At 40.0% G+C, this 12,910-nt stretch overlaps 1 protein-coding gene across 1 annotated transcript in view; it reads right to left on the bottom strand.

Annotated features, from left to right (window-relative positions):
• Window positions 1-12,910, bottom strand: part of ppm1ba (protein phosphatase, Mg2+/Mn2+ dependent, 1Ba) — a 212,614-nt gene that overhangs the window by 173,056 nt on the left and 26,648 nt on the right. The window contains exons 2-3 of the mRNA XM_073050662.1: window positions 7,486-7,548; window positions 5,154-5,239 (exon numbers count right to left, since the gene is read on the bottom strand). The gene's annotated coding sequence lies outside the window, so the exon portion shown is untranslated. The remainder of the gene's footprint in view (window positions 1-5,153; window positions 5,240-7,485; window positions 7,549-12,910) is intronic.

The raw sequence follows: 12,910 nt of genomic DNA, 5'->3' as shown, positions 1-12,910 counted from the left end.
GTTTAAACTAGAATTGCTGGAGGGTGGGATCCGAACTGAAGAGACGGAGGAAGGGGCGGTTGGCAGACAAATTGTCAAAGCTTATGGACAGTGTGAGAAGGAAGATAAGGCAGGGGATAGAGAAGGGATACACTCAGACCAATGGTTTGAGATGTGTCTATTTTAACGCAAGAAGCATCATAAACAAAGCGGATGAGCTTAGAGTGTGGATCAGTACCTGGAGCTATGATGTTGTGGCCTCTACAGAGACTTGGATGACTCAGGGGCAGGAATGGTTACTTAGAGTGTCAGGCTTTAGATGTTTCAGAAAGGACAGGGATGGAGGGAAAAGAGGTGGGGGCATGGCACTGTTGATCAGAGATAGTGTCACAGCTGCAGAAAAGGAGGAAGTTGTGGAGGGATTGTCTACTGAGTCTCTGTGGGTGGAAGTTAGAAACAGAAAGGGGTCAATAACTCTACTGGGTGTTTTTTAATAGACCACCCAATAGTAACAGGGACATCGAGGAGCAGATAGGGAGATAGATTCTAGATTTGGAGATAGTGATCATAATTCCATCTCCTTTACAATAGCATTGGAGAGAGGAACAGACAAGTTAAAAAAGCATTTAATTGGAGTAAGGGGAATTATGAGGCTATCAGGCAGGAAATTGGAAGCTTAAATTGGAAATAGATGTTCTCAGGGAAAAGTACGGAAGAAATATTGCAAATGTTCAGGGGATATTTGTGTGGAGTTCTGCATAGGTACTTTCCAATGAGACAGGGAAGTTATGGTAGGGTACAGGAACCATGGTGCACAAAGGCTGTTGAAAATCTAGTCCAGAAGAAAAGAAAAGCTTATGAAAGGTACAAAAAACTAAGTAATGATAAAGATCTAGATTATAAAGCTAGCAGGAAGGAGTTTAAGAATGAAATTAGGAGACCCAGAAGGTGCCATGGAAAGGCCTTGGCGCACAGGATTGAAGAAAACCCCAAGGCATTCTACAAGTATGTGAGAGCAAGAGAATACGTGAGAGAATAGAGCCAATCAAGTGTGACAGTGGAAAAGTGTGTATGGAACCAGAGGAGATAGCAGAGGTACTTGATTAATACTTTGCTTCAATATTCATTATGGAAAAGCATCTTGGCGATTGTAAGGATGATTTACAGTGGATTGAAAAGCTTGAGCATATGGACATTAAGAAAGAGGATGCGCTGGAGCTTTTGGAAAGCATCAAGTTGGATAAGTCTCCGGGATCAGACAAGATGTACCCCAGGCTACTGTGGGAGGCGAGAGAGGAGATTGCTGAGCCTCTGGCAAGGATCTTTGCATCATCAATGGAGATGGGAGAGGTTCCAGAGGATTAGACAGTTGCGGACGTCAAGAAAGGGAGTAAAGATAGCCCAGGAAATTATAAACCGGTGAGTCTTACTTCAGTGGTTGGGAAGTTGATGGAGAAGATCCTGAGAGGCAGGATTTATGAACATTTGGAGAAGCATAATATGATTAGGAATAGTCAGCATGGCTTTGCCAAAAGCAGGTCGTGCCTTACGAAATTGATTGAATTTTTTGAGGATGTGACTAAACACATTGATGAAGGAAGAGCAGTAGATGTAGCATATATGGATTTCAGCAAGGCATTTGATAAGGTGCCCCATGCATGGCTTATTGAGAAAATAAGGAGGCATAGGACCCAAGGGGACATTGCTTTGTGGATCCAGAACTGGCTTGCCCACAGAAGGCAAAGGGTGGTTATAGACGGGTCATATTCTGCATGGAGGTCAGTGACCAGTGATGTGCCTCAGGGATTTGTTCTGGGACCCCTTCTCTTCGTGATCTTTATAAATGACCTGGATGAGGAAGTGGAGGGATGGGTTAGAAAATTTGCTGATGATGCAAAGGTGGGGGGTGTTGTGGATAATGTGGAGGGCTGTCAGAGGTTACAGCGGGACATCAATAGGATGCAAAACTGGCCTGAGAAGTGGCAGATGGAGTTCAACCCAGATAAGTGTGAGGTGGTTCATTTTGGTAGGTCTAGTATTAATAGTAATACTCCTGGCAGAGTGGAGGATCAGAGGGATCTTGGGGTCCGAGTCCATAGGACACTCAAAGTTGTTGTGCAGGTTGATTCTGTGGTTAAGAAGGCATACAGTTTATTGCCCTTCATCAACTGTGGGATTGAGTTTAAGAGCTGAGGGGTAAAGTTGCAGCTTTATCAGACACTGGTCAGACCCCACTTGGAGTACTGTGCTCAATTCTGGTCGCCTCACTATAAAAAGGGTGCAGAGGAGATTTACAAGGATGTTGCCTGGATTGGGGAGCATGCCTTATGAGAACAGGTTGAGAACTCAGCCTTTTCTCCTTGGAGCGATAGAGGATGAGAGGTGACCTGATAGAGATGTACAAGATAATGACATGCATTGATCGTGTGGATAGTCAGAGGCTTTTGATGGCTGAAATGGCTAACACGAGAAGGCATTGTTTTAAGGTGCTTGGAAGTAGGTACAGAGGAGAAGTCAGGGGTAAGACTTTTAGGCAGAGAGTGGTGAGTGCATGGAACGGGCTGCCAGTGGTGGTGGTGGAAACGGATACAATAGGGTCTTTTAAGAGACTCCTAGATAGGTACATGGAGCATAGAAAAATAGACGGCAATGGGTAACCCTAGGTCATTTCTAAAGTAAGTACATGTTCGGCACAGCATTGTGTGCTGAAGGGCCTGTATTGCGCTGTAGGTTTTCTATGTTTCTATGAAATACAATGTTCAAAAGTGTATGGTCATGTACTTTGGTGGAAGGGAGAGAATTCAAAATGCAGATATGCAAAGGGATTTGGGAGCCCTTGTGAAGGATACCCTCAAGGTTAACCTCCAGGTTGAGTCAGTGATGAAGAAAGCGAATGCAATGTTGGCATTTATTTCTAAAGGTATAGAATATAAGAGTAGGGATGTGATGTGAAGGCTCTTTTGGGCACACATGAGACCACACTTAGAGTACTGGTTGCAGTTTTGGGCTCCTTATTGTAGAAAGGATACACTGAGTGTTCAGAGAAGATTCATGAGAATTATTCCAGGAATCAAAGGGTTACTGCATGAGGAATGACTGGCTGTATTCCCTGGAGTTCAAGAGAATGAGGGGGATCTCGTCGAAACATTCCGAATGTTAAAAGGCCTGAACAGATTAGATATGGCAACGTTATTTCCCATTGTAGCAGAGTCCAGGACAAGAGGGCATGATTTCAAGATTGAAGGACAAACATTTAGAAAAGAGATGAGGAGAAATTACTTTAGTCAGAGAGTGGTAAATCTTTGGAATTTGTTGCCACGCGTGGCTGTGGAGGCCAAGTTGTTGGGTGCATTTAAGGCAGAGATAGATAGGTTCTTGATTAGCCAGGGCATCAAAAGGTATGAGGAGAAGGCAGGGGAGTAGGGATGACTGGAAGGATTGGATCAGCTCATGACTGAATGGTGGAGCAGACTCAATGGGCCAAATGGCCTACTTCTGCTCCTATATTTTATGGTCTTATTACGGTGTTTGTTCATGGCCTGCACCATGTCACATTTTCCTGAGATTACTGTTTCATGCAAACATTGGTCATTCAAGTGGTGTTGAATGGCATTTAGTTAAACAGCTTGCATAAGAGCATTAAGTAATGTAATAACTCATCATAAAAAACATTCATGTTGAGTCTTTGTTTTTAATTTCCCCATTCATAATTTGAGTAAATTCCAAGAAAATCTCTCATAGCCTATCAAATGAGCTCACGTTTCAGTTTCCAAACATAATCTCTTAACATATTCCCAAATAAATGGTGTTTTAATGCAGGCTTTCAATTTATATGCCTTATGAATTTACTGGGAGCATTTGATGAAAATCCCCAACTAGCACTAGCGTAACAGTTCTGATTAATTTATTATTTGGCCTTAGAGTTTGCATTGTTTCTAAAGTTTCAATGCTGTGTGAGCTACTGTATATTCACCCCATTCAATATGACTACAATCTTTCAGAGTTTCTTCCTTCAGTTTCCCAATCAATGTTCGATGTTGGAAACTCTACATTGGTCAAATTTAAAGCGAGTTTTAATGTGCAGTTTCCCCCATCAAAAGTGTTGAGGCAATGCCTGATGATGCCCCAGCTAGGTTTTATTCTAACTATATTAAAACATTGAACGTTACCACACAGGAACCAGCTCTCCAGTCCACAATACTTGCCAAATTTATTAAATTAGTAATCAAATGCTCATCGAAATTAATCTCTTCTGCCTACACAATGTCCATATCCTTCCACTTTTTGCACATTCATGTGCTTATCTAAAATCCTCCTGAAACCCTTGACCATATTTTTCTCCACCACCAGCCTAGGAAGCACACTCAGGCACCCACCACTCTGTGTGTAAAACAAACTTGACACCATATCTCTTTTAAACTTAACCCACCTTAAATGCATGCATGCCTTTGCACTGGGCATTTCAAATATTGGAAAAAGGTACTGGCTGTGTGCTCTGTCTCTGTCTCTCATAATCTTATAAGCCTCCTTCAGATCTCCCCTCAGTCTCTGCCCCTACAAAGAAAGCAACCCAAATTTGTCCGACCTCACCATGACCTGGAGAGGAGTGTGGATTATGGGTGAAAGGGAAGAAGGAGGTGCACCAGCAAGAGGTAATAGGCAGTTGAGGAGAAGAGCTAAGAGGCTGGAGTGAGGAATAGAGGAAGGTGGGGGGGGGGTGAATAAAATCTTATCTAGAAGGAGAAATCAATGTCACCAGGTTGGAGGCTACCTGGATGGAATATGAGGTGTTCTTCTTTTCCCCCATGGTCCACTCTCACCTCCTATTAGATTCCTTCCTCCCTTTACCCTTCCCAGCTACCCGGATTCACCAATCATCTTCGGATAATCATCCTTCCCTTCCCCCATCATTTCTGGCATCTTCCCATTCCATTCAATTCCTGAAGAAGGATCTCACCGAAATATCAACTGCTTATTCATTTCCATAGTTACAACTTGACCTGCTGAGATCCTCCAGCATTTTCACATGTTCATCTGAATTTCCAGCATCTGCAGAATCTCTTGTGTCAAAGAAATTTCTTTTCACCTCAGTTGCAAATAGTCAAACACTTCTCTGAAACAAAGCCTCTTTGTTTAGCCTCCCCACATGCAGGAAAGAAACTCACGGCACTTACCCAGTCAATGTCCAAACATAGGCAAATCTGACTCCATTTCACCACACAGAACAAAGCCACTCAGCGCAGGTATCAACCTTGTGAACCTATAATAAAATAGTTCCTAGATAAATGAATATTTCTATGAGACAGTAAAAGAACACATGGTGCTCCAAATGTGGATTCAGCAAATACTTCTAAAATGTTAGGAAGATTTCCTTCCTTATTTTTATAATCTTAATTATCTACAGATATGATTTAATAAATACTTTATATGAGAATTTCTGATGTTACAAAAAGGGGCATACAGAAAAATGACAATTTTAATGAACTTTAGAAATCATTTATAATAACCAACACAAAAGAAAGGCAAAACCATTACAGCAATGATAAAAATGAATTGTTATTCAAATGCCATCACGAGATGGGCAAACAGATTTCAGCACTGTATGTTGTGATTCTATTCAGCTATGTGGAATCTTTTTCTTGTTTAATTAGTTCTGTTTGTCCAACATTGGCTAAAAATAAGCCAATTTTAATTCAGAGCAAATCAAAAAAGGAGAGCAGGAAGTCCATTTTGCATTAGGGATGAGGCCCAGGAGATTTAGCTGTTAGTCTATTTTCATTTCTTTCACAGGTTACACAATGAGCATGGGAAGAGTTGGGCAGCTGCCAAAATGGTACATGCAATATGCACTTGACTCATAGTTCTGCCATTGTTTTGATTTCATTACTGATTGATATTAATTTATCACCTCACATTTCCTTCAAAACAGATAGAATCATTCAAACTTCTTAATGTAGAAAACTTTTTAATTTAACCCTTTAGATGTGTGTCAATTGGTGGGGGAGGCGGGAGAGCTTCCCAGTCTAATCCCACCTTCTAATACTAGGTCACAAACAAGAGAAAATCTGCAAATCTGGAAACCCGAACAACACACACAAATTGCGGAAGCAACTCTCGGCCCAAAACATCGGCTGTACTCCTTTCCAAAGATGCTGCCTAGCTTGCTGAGTTCTATGCCTAGCATTTTGACAGTGTTGTTCCAATACTCAGTCATGGCTCTTCAGTACATGATCAATGACTTTAAAAAAAATGATGAGGGCCACTATTTCTACCATTCCTTCGGGCATTGAGTTCCCAACTCTCACTTCCCTATTGATGCCAAAAGTTCCATCATTTTCTCCTTATAACCATATAACAATTACAGCATGGAAACAGGCCATCTTGGCCCTTCTAGTCTGTGCCGAACACTTACTCTCAGCTATTCCCACCTACCTGCACTCAGCCCATAACCCTCCATTCCTTTCCTGTCCATATACCGATCCAATTTTACTTTAAATGACAATACTGAACCTGCCTCTACCACTTCTACTGGAAGCTCGTTCCACACAGCTACCACTCTCTGAGTAAAAGAAGTTCCCCCTCGTGTTACCCCTAAACTTTTGCCCCCTAACTCTCAACTCATGTCCTCTTGTTTGAATCTCCCCTACTCTCAATGGAAAAAGCCTATCCATGTCAACTCTACCTATCCCCTTCATAATTTTAAATACCTCTATCAAGTCCCCCCCTCAACCTTCTGCGCTCCAAAGAATAAAGACCTAACTTGTTCAACCTTTCTCTGTAACTTAGGTACTGAAACCCAGGTAACATTCTAGTAAATCTTATCCTTTCACCTATTACTTTAAAGCTATACTCCTTGATTTTTGACTCCTCTGACCAGAGAAATGGGTCCTTCCCTTTACTCTGCCTTCGCTCAAGTCTCCACTGAGCCTAATACAAAATAACTCCATTCTAAGCATTATTTCTTCATATTTAAACTTTTCCAGTCAGGGCAATATTTTTGAGTATTTCTTCCTCACCCCCTCCTGTGTAATTGCATCTTCCCTTTGATGACCATAACCATGGTGATTAATCTGAAACCTAATTTGCATTTATGCATTTCAGACATAACCTTCCAGCTCTTGTATTTCACAGCATAGCAAATAAAGCAACACATTTCAAATGTAAATCATAAAACCTGATGATGATAGAAATCTGTGGTTGGATGTTCAAAAGTCAAAATCAGTATGTTAAGCATTAAGATTTAAAATAAAATAGAGGGAACTAATGTGAGAGGGTTAAGAAAACAGTGAGTTAGAGCTAGTTAATTAAGATTCCTCCGGTGTGCTGGTTTACTCACATTTCTCATCACACATAATACTTTGTTAACAATTCCAATCATTACTTCAATAAAATAAAACTGCTTGGGAATTACTTTGTTCAGTAACTACAGTATGCATTTTTTCATCAATTTTCAGTTCAAATAATCCAATAGAATTTTAATACTTCATTTTGACTGCTTAAGCATACCTAGATTTTCAGAATCCATCATCCAATTGAAGGTGGGTTGGAACCACTTGAACTTAAGTTTCACTGAAAAAGGCAAAAGCATAATCTCAGTTGTTGACATCAGAAATAGAACTTGTATATCTATGGGAAATGTATCTGAAAGAAATCACACAAAATATTGATAAAATAATTTATATTAGGGAATGTTTTTTTAATGTCAAAAAATCAGTGGTTATAGTCTATTCTCTCGGTCAGAGGATTGAGGTCCCATGCCAAGAATTTAGGCTTGTAATTCACAGATATACATTTGAAATCACTATCTTTTGGATGAAACATCACTACATTACAACATGAAGTACACGGTATAAGTGTTTAATTTTCCAGAAAGCATCCTGGGATATTTGGAGATCTTTAAAGATACTATATAAATCCAGGCCCCATTGTTTCTCTTGTTTGCACATGCAGAGTGTTCTCTAATTATCCAGTGCAACATTCCGCTCACTACACGAGCTACACTGGCTGATGGGCAGGAGGCAAAGAGTGGAAACAATGGGGGCCTTTTCTGGCTACTTGCTGCTGACTAGTGGTATTCCGCAGGGGCCGGAGCTGTGACCACTTCTTTTCACATTGTATGTCAAGTACTTGGATGACAGAACCGATAGCTTTGTGGCAAAGTTTATGGATGATATGAAGATAGATGGAATGCAGGTAGTGTTGAAGCAGGCAATCTGCAGAAGGACTTAAATGGACTTAGGAGAAAGGGCAAGGAAGTGACAGATGAAATACAGAGTAAGGAAATAGACTATTTTTTTTTAAAAACAGGAAGAAAATTTTAAAATCAGAGGTGCAAAGGGACTGATGCAGGATTCCCAAAATGTTAACTTGTGGTTTGAGTTAGTGGGGTAAGGAAGGCAAATGCAATGTTAGCATTCATTTCAAGAGAACTAGAATATATGAGGAGGGATGTGATGCTGAGGCTTTACAAGGCATTGGTCAGACTGCACTTGGGAGAATTGTGAGCAGGTTTTGGCCCCTTATCTCAGAAATGATGTGCTGACATTGGACAGAGTTTCAGAGGCGGTTCACAAGGATGATTCTAGGAATGAAAAGGTTATCATATGAGGAATGTTTTATGGCTCTAGGCCTGTACTCAGTGGAGTTTAGAAGAATAAGGCGGGGGGATCTCATTGAAGCCTGTTGGTATTGAAAGGCCTTGTTAGAGTGGATGTGGGAGAATATTTCCTATAGTGGTTGAGTCTAGGACCAGTGGGCACAGCCACAGAATTGAGGGACATCCACTTAGAATTGAGATGAGGAGAAATTTCTTTCGCCAGATGGTGGTGAATCTGTGGAATTCATTGCCACAGACAGCTGTGGAGGAGAAGTCATTGGGTATATTTAAAGTGGAGGTTGATGGGTTCTTCATTAGTCAGGATGTCAAAGGTTACAGGGAGAAGGCATGAAAACGTGGTTGAGAGGGATAACAATACAGCCATGATGGAAAGCTGGAGCAGACTCAATGAGCCAAATGGTCTACTTCTTCTCCTATGTCTCATGTTTTTACATTTAAAATCAGTGAAGCTTCATCTCATTGCTGACTATGTAAAGATGGAAGCATAAATCACTGCACATTGCTCAGCATAACCCTATTATAATGTTATTCATTCAATGTGAGGTGTTTTCAAATTTCTGAAAAGTGTGATTAACATGCAAAGTTCTCCTTCTTTGAAGGCATCCCATTTGACAGTTCTAAAGGTCTGGAGATGGCTCTTCTGTCCATTGACTCTCCTGTAGAGTGGAAGTACATGGTACGAGGGAACTATGAGGGCATAATGAAACTTTGAATACAAAAATCCCTGTACAATTTATTTGGCAACTTAAAAGCTGGCACAAGTAGGCCTGCACATTCATTGATGTAAGCTTGCCTCTCTCCCTTTTTTTGACACTAACTTTCTGGATGTTTCAATACCCCGTATACAGGAATTTCTGCCAAATAACATGCTGCTGAATACTAATTATGGGTGTTAGTTAATGGAAGTAGAATAGTCCAGTTGTCAGTCAAAGTGTTATTTGCTTGAAATGAACAATGGATTAACTGTAGTTGCTTCGTTCAGAAGGAAAGAGCTGCAAATGAGTATTCAAGTTGCACCATAACTAAGTTCCCCTATGAAGGATTTAAAGCTGCAGTACTGTACATGATAAATTGCAGACCTAAAATTTGTATTTATGACACAAAAAGAACCAATGAATACAAGCCAGCAATATAATTGAGGATTCAGGGGTGTAATTGTTCCATCTATGGTAATATTACCAGCCATTTACAGCTTATAGTGGCACGGTTATTTTGGCACTAGCTCTACTTTTAGCATAATTACTGCAATTCCATATTTTCTGCAGTTAATTAAGCACAGCTGCAATGCATTACTGCATGATGACTAAAACACTAATTATATCAATTATAAAAGAACATAAAATAAAGCCAACCTGCAATTTTCCACATCAGATACCAATATCATCCACGTGTGCTAGAAGTCAAAATTAAAATAAGGTTAAATGCCACTTGTGCATATGGACTCTTTTTTTCACACTAATGAATAACAGGAATGTCTCATCTGAGTGTAGTGTTTATTTTGGCAGCAGCTGAATTACAATTAAAAAAAGCAACAAGGAGGAGGAAAAATTTGGGAATGAGGTAATATTCTTTCATAAGAACAGATTGGCAAAACAGCAAACGTTTAGCTTGATAAAACACTGGCTTCTATGATTGTATTTGTTTCTCTCCTGGGGACACTATGCTTATAAACATGCCCTGACAGTTAAATTCAGAGTTGAAATAACTATCTTGGATTCCCACTATGCTACCTGTAACCAATGAGCAACGGAGTGATCAAATTCTATTTCACTAGTTGTTTTCTTTAACATTCTTGGGAGCAATCACACACAATACCACCATACATTATTCTTAATAGGCAGCCAGGTAACTCTTCTCAATACTATCTAACCTTATGTACCTAGGAGATTTGAATTTCCATTTTGGAAGTTGAAATCCCCACGTCAGCTAACAACCGTGTAGAGTTCAAGTCACAGATGACCATCATAGAAGATCAGAGGAGAACAGGAACCATCTACAGCAGGGTTATGTGGTGAAAACTGATTTGGAATCGGCTGGAATTGACTGTGGTCAGGGGAGCAGGAATGAGACTCTGAGACAAAGAAGTCTCACTTTCCTCTATCCCACAAGGATGCTAAGAAAAGCAATTAAACTTTTACCTAATTTTCTGAAACTACTCAGGTTTTGATCATTAGTTTGTCAAAAACTGACAACAACAAAAGTTTGCCTTCAGGTTTAATAAACTACCACATTTAACAGATAAAGCTGATGTTGTGTTGCTGAGAGCACCAATGAATTGCAGCAGCTTCATTCCACATGGCCCATTGTTTTTGCAACAATCATTCCACTGGAACTGTCGAGGTACTGATAAAATGGCAGTGAGCAGGAGCATATCAAGAAAAGGGGAAGACTACAGTACTTATATTTAAGCAAAAAAATTCAATGGAAAGTTCTGAAAATACACCAAATTATTCAACATCTGACGCAAGACAAACAGAATTAATTTTTCAAAACAGTAATATTTCATGAGATCTGGCACAACTTTAAACACAAACAATTCAAATAAAATGTGACTTTGCCAGCAATACCCTCTTCCACTTTGAATAACAAAGTGAAATAATCAGCAGTACTCACAACTTTTAAAATCTATACGGTGTTTCAGTTGTTAATATTTGATTATCTGCTTGGATATTTTGTCATGGATAATGCTGGACAATAAGATTTTGCCTCCTGAATACTTTTGGGTGTATCTTATGGATTTTGGGCTGCTGATCATGGAAATCACCATGAAATTTCCTGATCATGCACAATTGTTTTGTAATCACCTATAATTGTTATTCCAATTCATAATTCAAACCACAATGTAAGCGGAAAACTTTTCTACCTTGTCCAGGCATGCCTGGGCATGCTTAGGCATGGTGGATGCAGCATGGCAGGACTGGCTATAAAAGCATCACACACACACACACCATTCCATGCACTGTGTTTACATGCATATCGGTTTGCGATCATGTTGATGCGTGTGCTGTATGAGTGCAGCATATTGTGTGTACTCATAATAATAAAGTAATTATATTTTCAGGAGTATTTGTGATAGCAAAATGTCTCTCCCATTTTGCAACAGCCGCAATACTTTCTGTTATATTTGTTGTGAGTACCTGCTTAAATCTCAAAGACGGCTCATGTCTCCTCTTATTAAGAAAGCCTATGAGCTCTACTTTGGCTGTAAAATTGACGACCAAGACAAAGAATGGGCTCCTCACTTTGTTGCGCAACATGCGTTGTCAATCTTAGAGTTTGGCTCAGAAGTCAATGCAGTTCGCTGTCCCAATGATATGGTGAGTGCAGGATTATGTAATAGACTGCTACATCTGTTTGACCAGCGAGTCTGATTTCTCTGCTAAAAACAAGAAATCCATTGAATACCCCAATCTCCCGTCAGCCGTGAGACCTTTGCCACATGACAACAGTCTTCCAGAACTGAAGCCACCATTGACATGGAGTCGAAAGGAGGCAGACAAAGATGCAATGATGCACAAGCCAGGAATGGAAAACAACCCTGATACTGATACAGATTTTGAATCCTTTATGTTGAGTGAGCCTAATCTGATAACTCAATCTGAGTTCAATAACCTGGTCAGAGACTTGGGTTTGTCAAAAGCAAAGGCTGAATTACTGGGTTCAAGACTGCAAGGATGGAATCTGCTGTCACCAGGCACAAAAATTTCCATGAAGGATTTCGATATTTGAGACAGATGTTTCCTAGAATAACTGATGCCAAGATTAAGAAAGGCACTTTTGTTGGTCCACAAATCAAACACGTCATCAATGACAGGTAATCTGAAGAACTTCTCGTGGGACCGGAGAAAAGTGCATGTAAAGCATTGAAGGATGTTGTGAAAATTTTTTTGGCAATTTCAGAGCACCAAACTACATGCAGCTGGTTGACAACATGCTTCAAGTATACAAAAACAGGAAGTGCAACATGTCACTAAAGACTCATTTTCTGCATTCCCATTTAGAATTCTTCCCTGCAAATCTTGGGACTGTCAGTGACGAGCATGGTGAAAGGTTTCACCAGGACATTGGGGTCATGGAGACACTGCATCAGGGCAACTGTAATCCATCAATGCTGGCTGATTATTGTTCTACACTTAAATGAGAAGCTTGAGACACTGAGTACAAAGGAAAATCATCAACAAAACATCTTTAGCTCAGTTGAACTATTGCAAAGTGTCAGCACCATTATGCAATTAAACACATTATATTCAATAAAAGTTCATTTCTTTTTTTCTCCAAATTCCTAAATGAATCATGTAGTCTGAAATTACATTC

Source organism: Hemitrygon akajei, chromosome 7 (assembly GCF_048418815.1).
Source record: "Hemitrygon akajei chromosome 7, sHemAka1.3, whole genome shotgun sequence".
NCBI classification, from domain to species: Eukaryota; Metazoa; Chordata; class Chondrichthyes; order Myliobatiformes; family Dasyatidae; genus Hemitrygon; species Hemitrygon akajei.
Note: the sequence above shows the minus strand (reverse complement) of the source record. Positions and strands in the feature narration are given on the sequence as shown.